The sequence below is a fragment of the Dipodomys spectabilis genome, unplaced genomic scaffold (assembly GCF_019054845.1).
Source record: "Dipodomys spectabilis isolate Male_0828 unplaced genomic scaffold, ASM1905484v1 ptg000024l, whole genome shotgun sequence".
Lineage (NCBI taxonomy): Eukaryota > Metazoa > Chordata > Mammalia > Rodentia > Heteromyidae > Dipodomys > Dipodomys spectabilis.
Genome location: NW_024870701.1, coordinates 23,934,972 through 23,953,531, shown reverse-complemented (window position 1 = coordinate 23,953,531; position 18,560 = coordinate 23,934,972). Strand labels below are relative to the sequence as shown.

The 18,560-nt window shown below is 45.1% G+C and overlaps 1 protein-coding gene across 3 annotated transcripts in view; it reads right to left on the bottom strand.

Moving 5' to 3' along the window:
- Nucleotides 1-6,069, bottom strand: part of CUNH18orf25 (chromosome unknown C18orf25 homolog) — an 89,037-nt gene extending 82,968 nt beyond the window's left edge. For 2 of the 3 annotated variants that reach the window (XM_042675102.1, XM_042675106.1), the window contains exon 1: nucleotides 5,358-5,637. The gene's annotated coding sequence lies outside the window, so the exon portion shown is untranslated. Of the gene's footprint in view, nucleotides 1-5,357; nucleotides 5,638-5,992 lie in introns of those variants that run through there. The other variant, XM_042675103.1, reaches the window with a different exon arrangement.
- Nucleotides 6,070-18,560: the final 12,491 nt, after the last annotated feature.

The following is an 18,560-nucleotide window of genomic DNA, read 5'->3' as shown; positions in this document are numbered from 1 at the left end:
TGATTAGTATCTTGTTTCTCTAATGTTAACTGTACTTATGATAAAATTCTAGTTTACACACATTCTTTGAAATAACTTCTAAGTAACTCTTAACAGATTTTGTTGCTCTCTCAACAACAATCAGAACTGATTTAACAACACCCAAAGTTTCACTTGAGTTTCAAGTGAATGAACAAGCATTTTGTAAATGAACTGGCATACAAAAAATAATGTTACATCTCCAGTCATGTCCTACTAAGCTTAGAAACCAACTTAAGAAAAATGCTTACCGGGCACTGGTGGCTCACGCCTGTAATCCTAACTACTCAGGAGGCTGAGATCTGAGGACCACAGTTCAAAGCCAGCCCAGGCAGGAAAGTCTGTGAGACTCTTTTTTTTTTTGATCCGGTCATGGGGCCTGAACTCTGGGCCTGGGCGCTGTCCCTCAGCTCTTCAGCTCAGGCTAGCACTCTATCACTTGAGCCACAGCACCACTTCCGGCTTTTTTCTTTTTTGCTTATGTGGTGCTGAGGAATCGAACCCAGGGCCTCAGCATGCAAGGCAGGCACTCTACCACTGAGCCACCTTCCCAGCCCCTCCATGAGAATCTTATCTCCAATAAACCACTCAGTAAACCAGAAGTGGCGCTGTGGCTCAAGTGGTAGAGCACGTGCCTTGAGCTTAAGAGCTGAGGGACAGCGCCCAGCCCAGGGTTCAAGCCCCATGACAGACAAAAAAAGAAAAAAGAAAAATGCTTGTCTTCCAAATACCTGATTTAAATTAAAAGGATAAGTGGCTCCACAAAGCAATTATATTTTTTGTTATTGTTGTTTAATTCAGTACATTTACTTTTTTCCTATAGGAATATTTCTCTTCTTTACATTCTAGAGGAAGAAAACTTAGACATCATCTGGTTCAGTAGACTTTCTTTGGGGAGAAACTTTATCCATATATCCAACCCCTCGGGGCCCTTGAGCACTTAGTAAGTGGATTTTTAATTTAACCAGGTATAAATACACCCCATGTGCAAACAAAATAGGGTCTGCTGATAAGATTTCTATTTTTGATTAACTGTCACTAAACTAGGAAATCCAAAAGAAATCCAGCTAGATTCAATATTAAATAAAACCAAGTTAATAACTTAGGGACTTGTACAGTCTTCCTACTATTAAGTGACACTCTGTACAAAGAGGAGGGTCCTTATTTTGAATAAAGACACAAAAGGGGATAGAAACAAAACTTAAAACATGTAAGTTAAAGCCACAAATCCTGAATAAGACAACCAATTACATCTGAGTCACTTATTTTACTGAGTCACTTGGGTATTTTAAAGTATTTTTAAATGACAGTATTCTCTCTGCTACTAATATATTCCAATAAATCTGTATAATACATACATGTTTCCACTCAGGGCATGTTAAGGACATAAAAGAAAATAAGGACAAGCCAGGCACAGGTGGCTCACGCCTGTAATCCTAGCTACTCAGGAAGCTGAGATCTGAGGATCGCGGTTCAAAGCCAGCCTGGGAAGGAAAGTCCGTGAAACTCTTATCTCCAATAAACCACTAGAAAACTGGAAGTGGCACTGTGGCTCAAGTGCACTGGCCTTGAAGAGCGCAGGGACAAGCCCAGAGTTCAAGCCCCAAAACCGACAAAAAAAAAAAAAGGACAATCAACAAACCTTTTAGTTTTACCTTGCTCCTTCCTTTTTACCAAAAAGCTTTGTAGGCTGAGTGTGAAAATGACTGAACATCATTCCCACTCTTCTGAGAAAAGCGGCCCACACAAGAAGCAGTGCTTCTTTCCCTTAGGTTCAATAATAAAGGTTCTGAAAGAATAAGGACAGCAGATACAATTGATCAAGGCTAAAAAAGATTTGGGGGGGCTGGGAAGGAGGCTCAGTGGTAGAGTGCTTGCTTTGCATGCATGAGGCCCTGGGTTCGATTCCTCAGCACCACGTAAGAAAAAAGAAAAAAGCCGGGATGTGCTGCTGTGGCTAAAGTGGTAGAGCACTAGCCTTGAGCTGAAGAGCTGAGGGACAGCGCCCAGGCGCAGAGTTCAGGCCCAAGGCTGACAAAAAAAAAAAGAAATTAATCCAAACTACAATCTCTTTGCTGCTTCATGAATCTACTTACAGATCCTGCTCTCTTCCTCTCCTCTCACCTCCTACTGAATCCTTTATTATAGAAGAAAGCTTTCAACCTTAAACACTGCTTCCTTGACCTAACTAGAAATTAAACCTCAACATTCCACAGACCTAGGCTGGGAAGGTGGCTCAATGGTAGAGCACTTGCCTTGCATGCATGAGGCCCTGGGTTTGATTCCTCAGCACCACATAAGCAAAAAGAAAAAAGCCGAAAGTGGCGCTGTGGCTCAAGTGGTAGAGCGCTAGCCTTGAGCTGAAGAGCTGAGGGACAGCGCCCAGGCCCAGAGTTCAGGCCCCACGACCAGACCAAAAAAAAAGATTTGGGAAGCTGGATATGGTGGCACAGGCCTATAATCCCAGCACTTAAGATGACTGAAGTAGGAGGTGTGTTTATTCCAACTGAATTTTTCCTCCTAAAAGAAAATCCATAACCCATTAGCAAACTAAAATTATCTTCACAATGGGCCCTACCTCCCATCTACTCTACCAATCTCTGAAAACTCAAGGCACATTGGCCCAACCAGATCATTCAAGAGCTTAATATTCAATATTTTTTCACTTAGCCTGTTTCTTAGTCCAGGACACTTAACTGGAAACCATCTCAAACTGCAAATTAAAAAGCTAAAGTTAGCGAATCACCAGTGGCTCACACCTACCTGTAATCATAGCTACTCAGGAGGCTGATATCTAAGGATCACAGTTCTAAGCTAGCCTGGGCAGAAAAGTCCATGAGACTCTTATCTCCAATAAACTACTTAGAAAAAGCCAGAAGTAGTGCTGTGGCTCAAGCAGTAAAGCACTACCCTTGAGCACAAAAAGTCTCAGGGACAGTGCCTAGGCCTTGAGTTCAAAAGCGCCAAGACCAGCCAAAAAAAAAAAAAAAGCTGCAGTTATTTAAGCACCAAGAACTTACTGGTCTTACTCTCAACTACAGCTCTTGCAAATTACAGCAATTCTGGCACACAGCAGACAATCAATATATAATTACAGGTAACCAAGAAAATTTTAGGTCCTAAATTCTTTCTTAAAATAATGTACTGAAATCAGAAAGGCACTGGTGGCACACATCTGTAATCCTAGTTACTCAAGAGGCTGAGATCTGAGGATCACAGTTGGAGGCTAGCCTAGGCAGAAAAGTCCCCTTAGACTCTTATCTCCAACTAACCACTCAAAAACCAGAAGTAAGTTTTGGCTCAAACTAGTAGAGCACTGGTCTTGAACAAAAGGGCTCAGGGACAATGCCCAGGCCCAGAGTTCAAGCCCCACGACCGACAAAAAAATAGATTAATAATAATAATCAATATGCTTCATTGGAACACATACTAAAATATATTTCTTTTTATTACAGGTGTTCTCAAGAAGTAAACATACATTATGCATTACTTTAATTTTCCTGATCTAAAGAAAGTTTAAGATAATTGACCAAAGCTACCAAGTCAAGGTTTGGACTTGTAATACATAGCCATTTCCAAACCTTAAAAAGTTAAGAGGGAAAAACACTCACACATAGTTTCATACTGTTTGTTCTACAGTACTCATGATTAATGCAAGGCTGGCTTTTTGCTTGTTATTTTTGAGATTGGGTCTCAGACTTTCTGCCCAAGTTGGCCCTGAACCACGATTCTCTGGATCCCAGCCTCTTTAGTAGCCAGGATTACAGGTGTAAGCCATCAGTGATTGGATTTCAAGTTCTTGTAAAGCAGGACACACTCACTACAGTCAATTATATCTTGGCTACCAGAACTCAAATTTAATTCATAATTTGCGTATTTACTGAGTGCCTACTGTGCACACAGCACTCTGCTAAACATTATATTAGGAATATTACTTGAGCAAAATATTAATACTTGCTATGGAAAAAAGTTACTGCTATAGTTTCTCTGGACATCAGGTACTAACTATCCATTGTAGGCCTCTAAAAATGCTTGTTAAACCAGAAAGCAATGCTCTAATTCCTGGAGAAATCCAGATTGCCAGGATCAGCAAAACTACATTAGAAAGTTAATAGCCTCCATCCTTAAAATATCCCAAGAGAAGAATGGAGCGATTCAAACTGTTAGCATGTGTCCAATGAATCTACACACTAATAGCCTTAGCAAAACTGCCAGATGCATTTCTAATTAAGAGGTCCGACCTTGATAAAGCATCATCAGTGGGATTTTCATGCAATTGGGTAGAAAGATTCAGAAAGCAAAAGCTCAGGCAAAATACGAAAAGCACACCTCAGCATAAACTAATCTGAGAGGGAGACGTCTTTCCTGCAACCTAGGAGCCGCTAGTTTGTGCTGGGAATCGGGCTCATTTTAATAGTGAGACCGACTGTAAATTCCAATACTCGGGGAGGCTGAGACCGGAGGGTGGTGAATTCCAGACCTATCTGGGCTAAATAGCCTTTACAGTCAAGAGGAAGGGAAGTGGTGTTTTGAGAATGGAAAATATACCGACTACATAGGGGCTGCCGCATAAATAGCACGACGAGAGACGGATAGACTGACAGACGCAGCCAGCCAGAGAGAGACGGAGAGAGACGCTGGGAAATCAAGAAAAGCAAGCGCCTCTTTCACCTGATCATCAGTTTTTACGTCTTTGCCAGCTTTTAAGGAAAGTTAACCAACTCCCCGGGAGAGGTCAGGTTTGCAGGCTAACACTTGGCTCCCACGGACCCCGGGCATCTGGGGACGGACGGGCTCGGAAGCGCCCAGACGCTGCAGGCAGCAGCGCCGAGCCCGCTTGAAAACCCTTCCCCGCGTCTCCCGGGCCGCGGCGCCGGGGAGGCCGCCCGACCGTGCGCGGCGGGAGCAGGTGTCGGCGCCGGCCTCGGGCGGCCGAGCCGGCGGAGCTGCCCCCCCCCCCCCGCCCCGCCGCGGGCCGGGAACCCTCGAGTTGTAAGAAGACAACTCCAGGGGGCCGCGAAGCCGCCGCCCCGGAGGCCTGGGGGGCTGCGGCCCCTCCGGCCGGCCCGCGGGGAGGAAGAGGACAGCTCGGCCGGGCTGGAGGACACGAGGGTCACCGGCGGCCGGTCGGGACGGCCCCGCTCCCCCTCGCCGGCTGCGCCTCCCGCCGACGCTGGGAACGAACCTCCGGCTTCCCCCGGCCGGACGCGGACCGCAGAGCTCGCTCCCCCCACGGCCCCGACCCCGAGCGCCTCGCCCGAGCCCTCCTCGGAACGCAGCCCGGGCCCCGCGGCTCGACCAGCGGCCAGGCCGCGGCCCGGCGCCCCTTCCCGCCTCACCTGAGCGCCCCGACCGCTCCGTCCCGCGCGGCCGCCCCGCGCGCCCCGTCGGGGCACGCACCGACCCCGACAGGCACTGTCCCGGCCCGCGGGGACTCGGGAAGCGAGGGCCGCCGCCGCCGCCGCCTCAGCGCCAGCGCCCGCCCGCAGCCGAGCGTCACGGTCCGAGCCTCCCGCTGAGGTCAAAGCGAATCCCGCCGCCTCCGCAGCGTCCACCGACTCCACCACCAGTTCCCTTCAGCCGTCCGCGCCGCCCCAAGAAAATGTCACCAGAGGCCGTTCCGCTCTGCGCCTCACTTCCGCCCGGAACCACCGAGTCCGCGCCCGCATGGCTAGAGTGGCCGCTGCGGCGGGAGACCTCCAGGGACTGGAGCCCCAGGCCCGGGAGAAAGCCAGACAGCGCCACCTGGCGGGCCCGGCTCCGCGCTCCTCCCGCTGCAGAGCGCCAGAGCAAGGACACCGGCTTCTAGGACTTTTTTCCCGCGCGCCCTGTTTTGGTTCAGAAAACTCCCTTCCAGAAACGTCTTTCCCAAAAGGGGAAAAAAAAAAAACAACAGCATTCAACGCAAGACAAGGACAACGCTTTAAGAAATGGAGGGTCTTGCCCTTCTTCCCGTGTGCTGCCCAGCACTCACCTGCTCCTGAAGCCTTCCCGAGGGAAGCTCTCGATGTCTGGATCCTTCGATCACTCCTGCGGGGAGTCCGCTGCCTCCTCTCGGAAGAAAACAGCCGCTCGGCTCTGGGGGACCCGGCTGCGCTCTGGCGCTGTGGAACCAAGATCCCGTTCAAGTTTCGGCCCAGGAACCCGCGGGCCTGGCGAGCAGCGCGCCACCTGCTGGTGAGACGGTGGGACGGCCGGCAAGCCGACCCCGCTCGGTCCTGTGGGCTCCCCAAGCCCCAAGTTCCACTCTGCAGCCCGCGGATCCCGGGTTTTGTCGGCCCATCCTTAAGGTGAGGACCAAGAGGAACACTTGCTGGACTCTGCACGTGGAGAAAGGTGATGCAGCCGCAGGCTACCTGGCAGGAAGAAGGCTTCCCGAGAAGATGCTGAGGACAACCTCGCAACTCAAGATCTAGCTCCCTAAAGGGAGCGCAGGGTTTCAGGAGAGAAGAAAGGATTGAGAAGAAAACGTTAGCGTTCTCCACCTTTTAAAGAACTGTTCTAGAACCTTCCTTGGAGGAGATTCTGTATGTCTGTACAGTACGGAGGCCACACTCACCCTCACATAAGTCACCCCTTTAGACCCAACTCCCTCAAACTCCTCTCGTTCACCCAACTTTACTATTATATTTTTTATATTTTATTGCCATAAAATAATGGTGCTATTCGCTAGGTACTGGGTGCCATTTCAAAACATGTACTATATGTAATGATCAGACAGGTAAGTGACAGTATCCATCACCTTGTATGTGTATTATTTGTGTTGAAATAGTCACAGCCTCTCTACTAGCTACTTTTTAATCATTATTGTCAACGATCATTATCCTATTGCACTAGCCAACATTGGAAGTTTTCCCTCTTACCCAGCTATATCTTTGTATCTGATAGCCAGCCTCTCTCTCCATCTCGTCCTCTCTCACATCTTTTACAACCCTCCTACTCTGAGATCAACTTTTTAACCCTTCAGCATATAAGTGAGAATGAGGTATTTGTCTTTCTGTGCCTGACTTATTTCACTTCATACCATGCCTTTCCATTCAAATATGCAAATGATAAAATTCATTCTTTTTTAGAGCTCAATATGATTCTAATACATATATCACATTTACTTACTTCACTCATGTCAATAGACACCTAATTTGAGTCCATCTTTTGGCTTCTGTGAATAGTACTGTAATAAGCATACAAGTACAGATATTTCTTCAACATACTGATTTCATTTCCTTTAGTTGTATACCCCATATAGTCCATTCATTCTTGCTTACTGCCTATAGACACAGGGATTTTCTGTCTCAGGATAAATGGTTATACAAAAGGAATAATAGCTAACTTTTGTTAAAATGGTTACTATTACCAGACAAGCACCATACTCTTTAAATGGATTCATTCATTCACTTAATACTCATAATAACCCTATAAGTTTGATGGTTTACAAATCCCAGTTTACAAAGGCATAAGGCAGTGAAATTTGGAGAAATGCTAACTCTCTGCACTTTGGTAGCCACAAACATTGTTCAGCCAAGTCACTGCTTCTAGAATTAACTTTACTTGCTCTGCCTTGCAGCATCCTTTAATGAAAACAAGATGCTTCCTCTGCACAGTAAAAATTAAAAAAAAATAAATCTTACACTTTGGGGGGAGGGAAAGTGGGTGAAAAGGAGGGAAGAGGTAACACTGTTCAACAAGAAACGTACTAATTACTTTACTTATGTAACTGTAACTCCTATATATCACCTTTACAATAAAATTAAATTAATTTTTAAAAAGAAAAAAAAAGACGCATCCTCTTTATGGAAGGCCCTGATTAAGAAACATCAGAAGGCTGGCTATGTGGCTTAATGGTAGAGTGCTTGCCTAGCATGCCTAAGGCCCTGGGTTCCATTCCTCAGAACCACATAAGCAAAAGAATCATAATAATTGTTTTTATAAAAGAAGCATTCAGAGGACAATGATAGACCTGATGCTCTGGAGTCTAATAGAATTTGGACCTAGTTCTGCCAAATTCTAGAATAAGACTGTAATGTCCCTGAGACCTAATATTCTTACCTGTCCAACAAGGATAGCCTTATATTAACTTTCACAGGTAAAATGAGCAAAGAATATCAAGCTCACACACACACACACACACACAATTCTTGGTTTAGAGAGATACTTTAAAATGGGGTTAGCCTTCCAGTGGCAGTGTCCCAAGTCACAACTTGGGAGTCCTAAGGCACATAGATTCACAATACTACAATACAGTGAATTTCCATCTGAACATAATTGTTTTTCCAAATCAACAAGTTCTCACGGAACCAGAACCAGAATGGACCAGTACAGAGGATGCCATCAAAGTGAAGCGAGAAAGCAGGCAAGGGTGGCTGGGAGGGACATGTCCCCTAGGCTGAATGGCTCTTCTGTTGTAGGTAAAGTGCTCTGGAACCAAGTCCTTCTTTCCAATCAGGTGAAATATAGAACAATTGTTAACTTAAAAAAAAAAAAAAGTGAGCCTGGCCCAGTGGCTCATGCCTGTCATTCTAGCTACTCAGGAGGCTGAGATCTGAAGATCTTGGTTCAAAGCCAGCAGGGGCAGGAAAGTCAATGAGACTCTTACTGCCAAATTAACCACCAGAAAACAGAAAGTGGCCCTGAGGCTTAAAGTAATAGAGTGCTAGCCTTGAGCAAAAAAGCTTAGGAACAACAGCACCTAGGCTCTGAGTTCAAGACCCACAACTGACAGGGAAAAAAAAGCAGTTTTTAATTTACCAGCAAGTATATATTTTCCTCTCTTTTTTTAATGAAAGGAATCACCTTGTACAATAAGATGTTGAGCCTTGTAGGTGCTTAAATTGTTTTTGCTGAATAGCACTGACTCCTTACTTGGACCCACAAATTAAAAGCAGGATTAAGCTATGAATTCTCCATTTTGTATCTGCCTCCTTTGCCCTGGCCATTCTCCAATGCAGTCTCTTTACAACCATCTTGGGATCCAGTAAGGACTGGATCACCTGCCAGGCATCAGTACTTCGTTTATACTGACCACACTCCTCTCCTCAAATGATAAAGCCAGTAATGGAGTCCAGCAACACTCCCAAAACAAGGACCCATACAATGACTACTGAAACTCTGAACACACCTATGCCTGGAACTGTTAATGCATACCATTCTCTCCTTTTCCCCAGTTCTTTATCTATAGAGTTATGTCTTTATTCCAAGGATAGAATAGCCTGAAATGCTATCTAGTCTGTATCACATAATAAATATCTTTTCTCTACCCATCACCATGTCTCTTTATTTGGCACATAGGGTTTGTGAACTGCCAGACTTATTATGTAGAATCCCAGGATTTGGGGGCTGGGGTCCAAAAACTCCAATTTCCTCTGAGGGCAGGAGAAACCTCATCTAACCAGCACCACCACTTTACACTAGAGCACCTGTTTGTTTCCTTCATAATATGTACCCCCATGTGCATGTTTGATATCATCTATCATACATACCATAGAGTAGAGCCATGAGGGTGGAGACCCTGATATCCTGCTTGGCCTTCCTCAAGTGCACTCAGTGTCCATGTCCTAAATGGAGAAATCAGCACTGAGATTCAGACCTGAAAGGATGTCAAAACAAGGAAGTCTTGCCAGGTTCCAAGTGTGTGAAAGACTAGAAGGGCTGGAACCCTGGAGACAGAACAGATGGGGGAAGTCCAGAACCTGCCTCAATATGTTTAAACTGGAGAAAAAGAACCTGCGCCCTCCAGACACAGGTCACCCTCCCTAGCCCCTTAATGTCTACTACAAGGTCTGGCAGATAGAATACACTCAATAAACGCTCCTGACTGAGGGACAAGTGTATTCAGCAGCTGACCTTGGGGAAGGGGCTGAATGTCTAGGATATTTGGAGAACAACTTGGGTCAGGATGTCTCCTGACTGAACACCAGAAAAGCCAGGAAAAAAGGAGGTTGGAAGGAAAAACATAAAGAACCTAGGCTTTGTTTGATTTATTTATCTATTTATTTACTTATTTGTTATTTTTGGTCCAAGCAAGTAAACCTAGGGTTTAATATATGTTAAGAATAACCATACCACTGACCTATCTGTAACTCCCAGCTCACAGGATTTAACTTTTTAAGCACTAATGGGAAAGATATACATGAGGTTCTTACCTAGACTTTTACTGAGTGTCATGGTCAAGACCAGCAGAAAACTAGATCCTCCCCTGATCCACTGTCAACTTGTTAACGAGGGAGTGAAAGACTCAAATTGACCACTCATAGAAGTTCTGGGAGAAAAGGCTGAAACCCAAGACTGTGGAAGAAGGATAGGGAAAGGAAAGCGTGGAAAAAGGAAAGACTTCCAACCCTAGGGAGCTACCATATGGATGGTCACCAAGATGAAGAACTTGGGAATGAAAGACTTGGCTCCTAAGGGCCCTAGATAATACTCTCCTTTCCACTGTCTCATCTCCAACTCCAAAAATTACAGTATTTGAATATCTATGAGGACTTCCTAGTTCTTGCACACACATATACCCTGGGAATTTCTGGTTGTAGTAGTCTTGTTATCCACCTTACTGTAAGAAATGAGGAGTGAGCAAGAGCAACCAATATGATCTCAAGGCTTTGTTGGGGGACAGACCTGCCAGGCTGCTTTGCATGGGCAGTTATAAGCTGAATTTAAACAAAATTTTAGGGGGCAATCACACGGGTCACATTACATAGACTATGGGAATTTGGGGGTAGGATCAGTTCTGAGAAGAGGTGTTATGAAGGTGTTGTGTGGACTACAGAAATTGGGAGGAGAGTCACATTCCAAGAAGGAGTGTAGCGAGACTGTTGTGACTGGGGCAGGAATTTGTATGTCACACTGGAAAAACAGTACCAGGAAATAGTAACAGATTTTTGTAAACAGGTGGGGACACAGGGCGGGACTTAATCATTAGCAAGCTGACTCTGAGACCTTAGATTTACTTGCATTGATCCTAATGGCTTGACCTTTGGATGGTCCCTAGAGAGCTATAGGATGGGGGAACCTGTCACCAAAGAAACCAAATACATGATTAGAGGGTTGGAATTTTCAACACTGTACTTCATCTCCTACCACAAGCCCAGACCCTACCCCCTGATTCCAGAGAAAGGAGAGGGACTGGAGAAAAAATTCAATTACCAAAGGCCTGTTATTTGTTGTTGTTGTTTTTTGTTGTTGTTTTGAAGGGGGTTTGAAGGGGTTTTTTTGTGAAAATACTGTACAGAGGGGTTACAATTACATGGGCAAGATACAGATTCTTGCTATATATCCCTGGCTTGCCTAGGCTTTGCCAGCAAGTAATATTTTCAATCCTCTATTTTTAAATATTTATTTATTTAGCATTACTGAGGATTAAACTCAGAGCCTCACTACCCAGTCCATTTTTTCCCTTCTAATATCAACAATTAAATTTGAATAAAGCTGAATTTGAATTTGAACTCTTCTGTAAGTCTAATTTTATTAGCTTCTCTAAAAGTGGCCTGAAAGGTAATTAGAGTACGTATTGTTACTATTTTGCAGAGATTATATGACTAAGGCAAGAAGATTCCAAAGAAATACTGGATGAATGGGTGACTTACCCAAGGTCACCAGCACTAAATGGTAGTGCTGGGACCAAACCAGCTCTGAAGTCTCCAAATCCCAAACTCTTTTCACTCAATAAGTATCTGGGGGATTTAGCAATGCCATTGTATATGTATATTGGGGGGGGGGGGGGGAATTAGACTCATTATTGTGTTTTATAATGTGCTGATCATTTGAAAAAGCTGGAGCTTGAGAACAATACAAGCATTCATCAAAGCACTTCAAAAGACTGACAGCAACAACAATAACCCAAAATTAAAAAGCAGAGTGTCTCCTGTGACCGCTCTCTTGAGGAGTTGTATAAAGACACCAGGCCTGGGGGGACAGGATGGGATCCCCAGTAAAAAGACAAAGCAAAGATTTACAGAAGCAGCAGGATGGCTAGGTGGGGCCACTGCCAGAAAGGCCAGCCCTGAACCACAGGACACCCACCAGGCAGCTTCAAAAGGCCTCACAGCCTTTGAATTTCTTCCTTTCCCTGTTACCCTGAGCAGGGGATTTTTTTTTTTTTTTTTTTTTTTCAGTCTTGGACCTGAACTCTGGGCCTGGGCGCTGTCCCTTAGCTCTTCAGCTCAAGGCAAGCACTCTACCACTAGAGCCACAGCACCACTTCCGGCTTTTTCTGTTTATGTGGTGCTGAGGAATTGAACCCAGGGCCTCAAGCATGCAAGGCAAGTGCTCTACCACTGAGCCACCTTCCCAGCCCCCCTGAGCAGGGGACTTTAGAGATGATTCTCTAAGTTTGCCTCAGAGCCCAAAGTCATACCATCTTTTTACCAGCTTCCCTTTTGAGCAAAAAGTAGAGCTTCAGCTAGCTCTGGTGGCTCAGGCCTGTAATCCTAGCTACTTAGAAGGATAACAGTTGAAAGCCAGCTCTAGGAAGAAAGTCTATGAGGGGGCTGGGAAGGTGGCTCAGTGGTAGAGCGCTTGCCTTGCATGCATGAGGCCCTGGGTTCGATTCTTCAGCACCACATAAGCAAAAAGAAAAAAGCTGGAAGTGGCACTGTGGCTCAAGTGGTAGAGTGCTAGCCTTGAGTTGAAGAGCTGAGGGACAGCGCCCAGGCCCAGAGTTCAGGCCCCACTACTGGACCCAAAAAAAAAAAAAAAAAGAGTCTCACAGACTTCTTTAAAAAAAAAAAAAAAGAAAGAAAGAAAGTCTGTTAGACTCCTTTTTTTGCCAATCCTGGGGCTTGAACTCAGGGTCTGGGTGGGCACTGTCCCTGAGCTTCTTCTGCTCAAAGATTGGACTCTAACACTTGAACCACTGTCTCCCTTCCAACTTTTGCTATTTGTGTAGTACTTAGGAATCAAACCCAGGGCTTCATGCATACTAGGCAAGCACTCTACCACTAAGCCACATTCCCACCCTCTGTGAGACTCTTATCTCCAATTAACCAGCAAAAAGCCAGAAGTAGAGCTGTGGATCAAGTGGTAGAGAGTTAGTCTTGCACGTAAAAGCTTACTACCAACACACACACACACACACACAAACACACGCACACACATTCAGCGAAAGTGCAGCTGCTCTGGCATAATAAGACAGGGTCTTACTATGAAGCCTAGGCTGGCCACAAATATCCTTTCCCCACTATACACACACAGTACCTTCCTTCACCCAGTAACTGCTATTTCTCATCATTTAAAACCCCAGAACTACAACCCTACTTACCTACCTCCACTTCTAACAAATATCTAAATTTCCTTGTCTAGGACTCAATCTTAAAGGTTTTTAGACTTCCTGTCTTAAAAACAATGAATTATAGAAATGAATACTTTTTCATGTGTGCAAGAACTGGGGCTTAAACTTGAGGCCTGAGTGCTGTCCCTGAGCTTTTTTTTTTTTTTTTTTTTTTGGGTCCGGTAGTGGGGCCTGAACTCTGGGCCTGGGCGCTGTCCCTCAGCTCTTCAGCTCCAGCTGAAGAGCGCCACTTCTGGCTTTTTTCTTTTTGCTTATGTGGTGCTGAGGAATCGAACCCAGGGCCTCAGGCATGCAAGGCAAGCGCTCTACCACTGAGCCACCTTCCCAGCCCCTCCCTGAGCTTTTTTGCTAAGTTTAGATGTCTACCACTTGAACTACAGCTCTACTTTTGTTTTGGGTTTTTTGTTTGTTTGTTTGGGTGATTTGTTGGTGATACAGTTCAATGGTAGAACACATGCCTAGCATGCACAAGACCCAGGTTCAATTCCAGCTAGGCCAAAAAAAAATTCAAATATGGAATGTCCTAGGTCTTTTCGACAAATACTGAAAAGCTTCCCATGGAATCCTTCTCTATTTTCCCCAGGTTTTCCATAGACGCTTTAAGAGTCCATCATCTCAAATCTACCCCACCATGACACAAACTGAAGGGCTTGACAGTCTACTGGAAATGGAAGGGGTAGGGCAGAATACTATGAGAAACATACAAATGAACAGGTCATAATGTATCCTGTACTCTCTCATTAAAGGTACACCTTTTAAAGCAAACAATGACATTAAGTAGGTACATGGACATGAGCAGAAGAAGCCTTTCCAATATAGTGCTGAACCTATGCTGCCCTGGTGGGGAAGATAGACATGAGGTCATCTAACATTAGCCCTGTATGACAGCAGCATGGAAATATGCATCCAGAACCACAGCAACCAAGACAACGAAGCTGCCATTTCATATTAGGCCTCTTTGGGGAAGACTCATCTAGGAGGAAAGCTCTGAGCCATGACTCCAAGAATGAAGAGAATTTTGTAGCACAGAGGAGAGAGAGCCAGGCACTGATGGCCCATTTCTATAATGCTAACTACTCAAGAAGCAGAGCTCTGAGGACTGAAATTCAAAACCAGCCCAGGAAAATAAATCTTAGAAACTCTTACCTCCAACTACCCAGCAAAAAGCCAGAAATAGAGCTGTGGCTCAAATGGTAGAGTACCAGCCTTGATAGAAAAGCCAATCAAGAGCTCAAGACCCTGAGTACAACCCCTCCCCCCATTATCAACACACACACACACACACATACACACACATACACATACACACACACACACACACTAGATAGATGTACCAATGTAATGAATGAGTATACTTTGAGGAAGACACACATTTGAGAGTGGTTGAAGACAATAATGAGAGAGGAGTTTAGAAAAACAAACAAAAAATTGAACAAAATCCCCAAGGAAGGCTCATTGGGAACATGAACCATAAGGGGTTATATTTCTTTTCTTCTTTTTGAAACAGGGGTATGCATTATAAATAACCCTTTCTTTCCTCAAGTTTGGAACCAATTGGGAAATAAGACATAGGAAAGAGGTAAACATTTAAATGAGAACTTTATAGCTGAGTGCTGGTGGCTCATGCTTGTAATCCTAGCTACACAGGAGGCTGAGATTTGTGGATAATGGTTCAAAGCTAGCCTGGGCAGGAAACTCATGAAACTCTTATCTCCAATTAAGCACCAAAAAGCTAAAATTGGACCTGAGGCTCAAGTGGTAGAGTGCTAGCCTTGAGCAAATATAGCTCAGGAACATCATCCAGGCCCTTAATTCTAACCCTAATACCAGCACACACACACACACACACACACACACACACACACACACAAACTTTATGGCAAATAAAATTCTATTGGAGGACACAGTACAAATACGTGTTCCCCTGGACTACCTATTATGTGATAGCAAGTACAGATGGACACACATGCAGTTGTAGAGAATGCTGGACAATGTCAGCCCTTCCCCGCAAATGCAGGTTTTCTGCCTGGTGAGTAGACCAGAATATAACCTTCTCTGTAGGCATGTGAGCTCTAAAGGGAAGGTATACAGCAAGAGCTGAGTGTGCTAAGTTCCTTCCTTGCAGTGCTCCAACTGAGTTTTTCTTCCTAAGAAAAAACAAGCCAGAGGGTCTGGGAAGATGGCTCAGTGGGAGAGTGCTTGCATGAGTCCCTGGGTTCAATTCCTGAGCATCACATAAGCAGAAAAAGCCAGAAGTGGCAGTGTGGCTCAAGTGGTAGAGTTCTAGCCTTGAGCTGAAGAGCTGAGGGACAGCGCCCATGACTGACAAAAAAAGAGAGAGAGAGAGAAACAAGCCAGAGACCAGGAATGTGGCTCACATGGAGCCCTCTCCACACAGAAATGCAAGGAGTCAGGAGTGGAAGTCACAAGCCACCTTGTGAACTGTGTGGGAGTTCACATAGTTATTGTTTCCTGAATCAGAAGACTGCCTCACATTTATGTAGAAATCTAATTTGTTAACCCAGACCCTGGCACATTTGAGGCATGCACTTTACCACTAAGCTTCATTCCAGCACTGTCATATCCATAAAATAAGAACACAGAAATAAAATGTGAAAGAGTTTTCAGAAACCACCTAAGTCAAGTCAAGTGTGGTGGTGCACACTTGTGGTCCAAGCTACTTGAGAGACAGAGTTGAGAGGATCTAGCCTCAAAGACAGAAGATGTAAAGCTGACAGCGCTCTCTCTCTCTCTCTCTCTCTCTCTCTCTCTCTCTCTCTCTCTGTTTCTCTTTCAAAAAATAAAACACAAAAAGGAATAGGGGTCAGGCTCCAGTGGCTCATGCCTGTTATCCTAGCTACTCAGGAGGCTGAGATCTGAGGATCACAATTCAAAGCCAGCCTGGGCAGGAAAGTCTGTGAGACTCTGATCTCCATTAAACCACTCAGAAAACAAGAAGTGGCACTGTGGCTCAAGTAGTAAAGTGCTTCCCTTGAGCTGAAGAGCTGAGGGACAGTACCCAGACCCAGAGTTCAAGCCCCATGAATGACAAAAAAAAAAAAAAAAAAGGAATAGGGGATGGCCCAAATGAGTGCTTGGTGCAAGGTTCTGAGTTCATCTTCAGTACTGTATAAAAGCCTACATGCTCCTGGTTTGGTTTTTTGCTTTGTTTTGTTTTGTGTCCATACTGGAACTTGAACTCAGGGCCTGTGCACTGTCCCTTAGCCTTTTAATCCAGTTGCTCTACTAATTGAGGCACAGTCCTACTTCAGACTTTTTGGTGATTAATTGGAGATAAGAGTCTCACATGCTTTTCTGCCCAGCCTGGCTTTGAACCTCTGGCTTCAAACCTTGATCCTCAGATTCCACCTTCCTGAGAAGTTAGGATTATAGGCATGAGCCACTAGTGCCTGATCACTCTCCTTTTATAGATATTGAAATCTAGGCTTAGAGGGTTATAAGAGAGCAGGGAAAGGCCACACAATTACGTTGGTCACTTGACTCCCAGTGCCAACAAAAATCACAAGTTCATTTGATTTTGTGGTCTCTAACCTGCAACTTTCCTGGTCTTTGAATTTTTTCTCTGAAGCAGACATTCTGAAGATTAACAGAACTTAGAAAAAAGGGTGTTAAAATTAAAGAGATTCTGAAGAAGCTAAGTGTTCTAAATAGATTGCAGGTGTTCAGGAGGTTTAAGAGGCCTATTTATTTGTATTTACCTCTCTAGTGTTCAGCTGAGAGTCTGAACCAAAGCAGGTCTTCATTCCTTTATGCTGAACGCATGCAGGAATGAGTAAGTGGTTGAAGAGCAGGAAGACTAGAGACAAGAAATGTTTTGTTTTGTTTTGTTTTTCCATGCATGACTGAGGAGGGATTCTTGAAACAATAGAGAAGTGAACTTGGCATTGATCCAAAGTCTCTACCAAGCTTGTACTCTGGCACCTATCCCCATTCTCCAGGGATCTTTAAAGGTCATCTTGGGCTCCTTCCTCTCCTTCATCCCTGGATCAAATTTGTTTCCAAGTTCTCTCATATCTCCTTCTTTTCCATTGCTGTGACCACATCCTGGCCAAGAACCTTATCACTGGTCTGGACTCGTGTGTCTGGCAGGGGTGAGCAAAGAGGCCTGGGAGGTAGGTAGCTAGGAGGCTATCTCAGTGCATCAGGCTGCCGTTGACACTAGCTTTAGTCTCCTTTCCCCCAGGGTCTGGGTCTTCTCCTTATCATTTTCCCTCACATGTACCCCCAGCCTCCGTCTTCCAATCAGCACCCAGGAACCTGTTTGGTAAGACACTTTCAGGCTTTCCCTACTACCTCTAGGCCTTCCTTCCCCCAACCCTCCTCAGGTTTCCATTAACTAGCTGCCCCATAGATTGTAAGAAATTTATTCTCCCTGAAATAGAAGTGACCCATAACAAGGCTTAATGAGATCATCCTCCAAGGAATTTAATAAGAGCCAATCCCTTTAGCCAGGCAGATGAGAGTGTCAGCTGTGTATGAGGGAGTGTCCCAGGGAGGGAAGGCAGAGAGGGTCAATGCTATCTCCTCAGTGAATCAGTGGTCTGAGACCCCTTGGTCAGACAGGAGAGGATGTGGGAAGTAAAGAGTCTGGGCAAACTGGCTAGGTGGGAGAACATAGAAGCACAATCTTGCCAAGGGTTTGCCAAGAACCAGCAGGAATCCTGATGCTTGCCCTAACTCAGTCACTTGTGAGGTTCCAGGTCAATTCTATAGAACAAGCCCAAGAGTTTCAGATGCCTCCACAGAGATTGTTGGAAGGGACTCTTCTCTTTCTCCTAAATTTAACTGATTATAGCTGATGCCTAGGAGAGTGGAGCCTGCCTTACAAGTAGGGGAAAGAAAACATTTGTTTTTCCTGCTCCTGAAAACTGATCCTCTCTGTAGCCAGGACCAGTGCCAGCTGCGGGCAGCATCCAGAATGGCAGAAGGGTCATGGGGGACTCAGGGTGAATCTTCAGCTGTCACATTTTTCTCTGCCTATGCACCAACCACCTCAACAACACACATCCTTGGCACCCATAGCCCCCATCTGCTCACTCAGGAGAGGGCTGTTCTATCTTCCAACACTAGATCATTCAGCATCTGATCTATACATAGAAGCCCTGACAGACAGAGCCTGAAAAGTACTTAGGCATGACCTAGTCTTACTATCTCCCTAATTTCCAGATGAGCAGCTGGGACTCAGAGAGGTTAAATTTGTCTGCATTGCATAACAACTGGCGATATGTGTTTAAAAGCA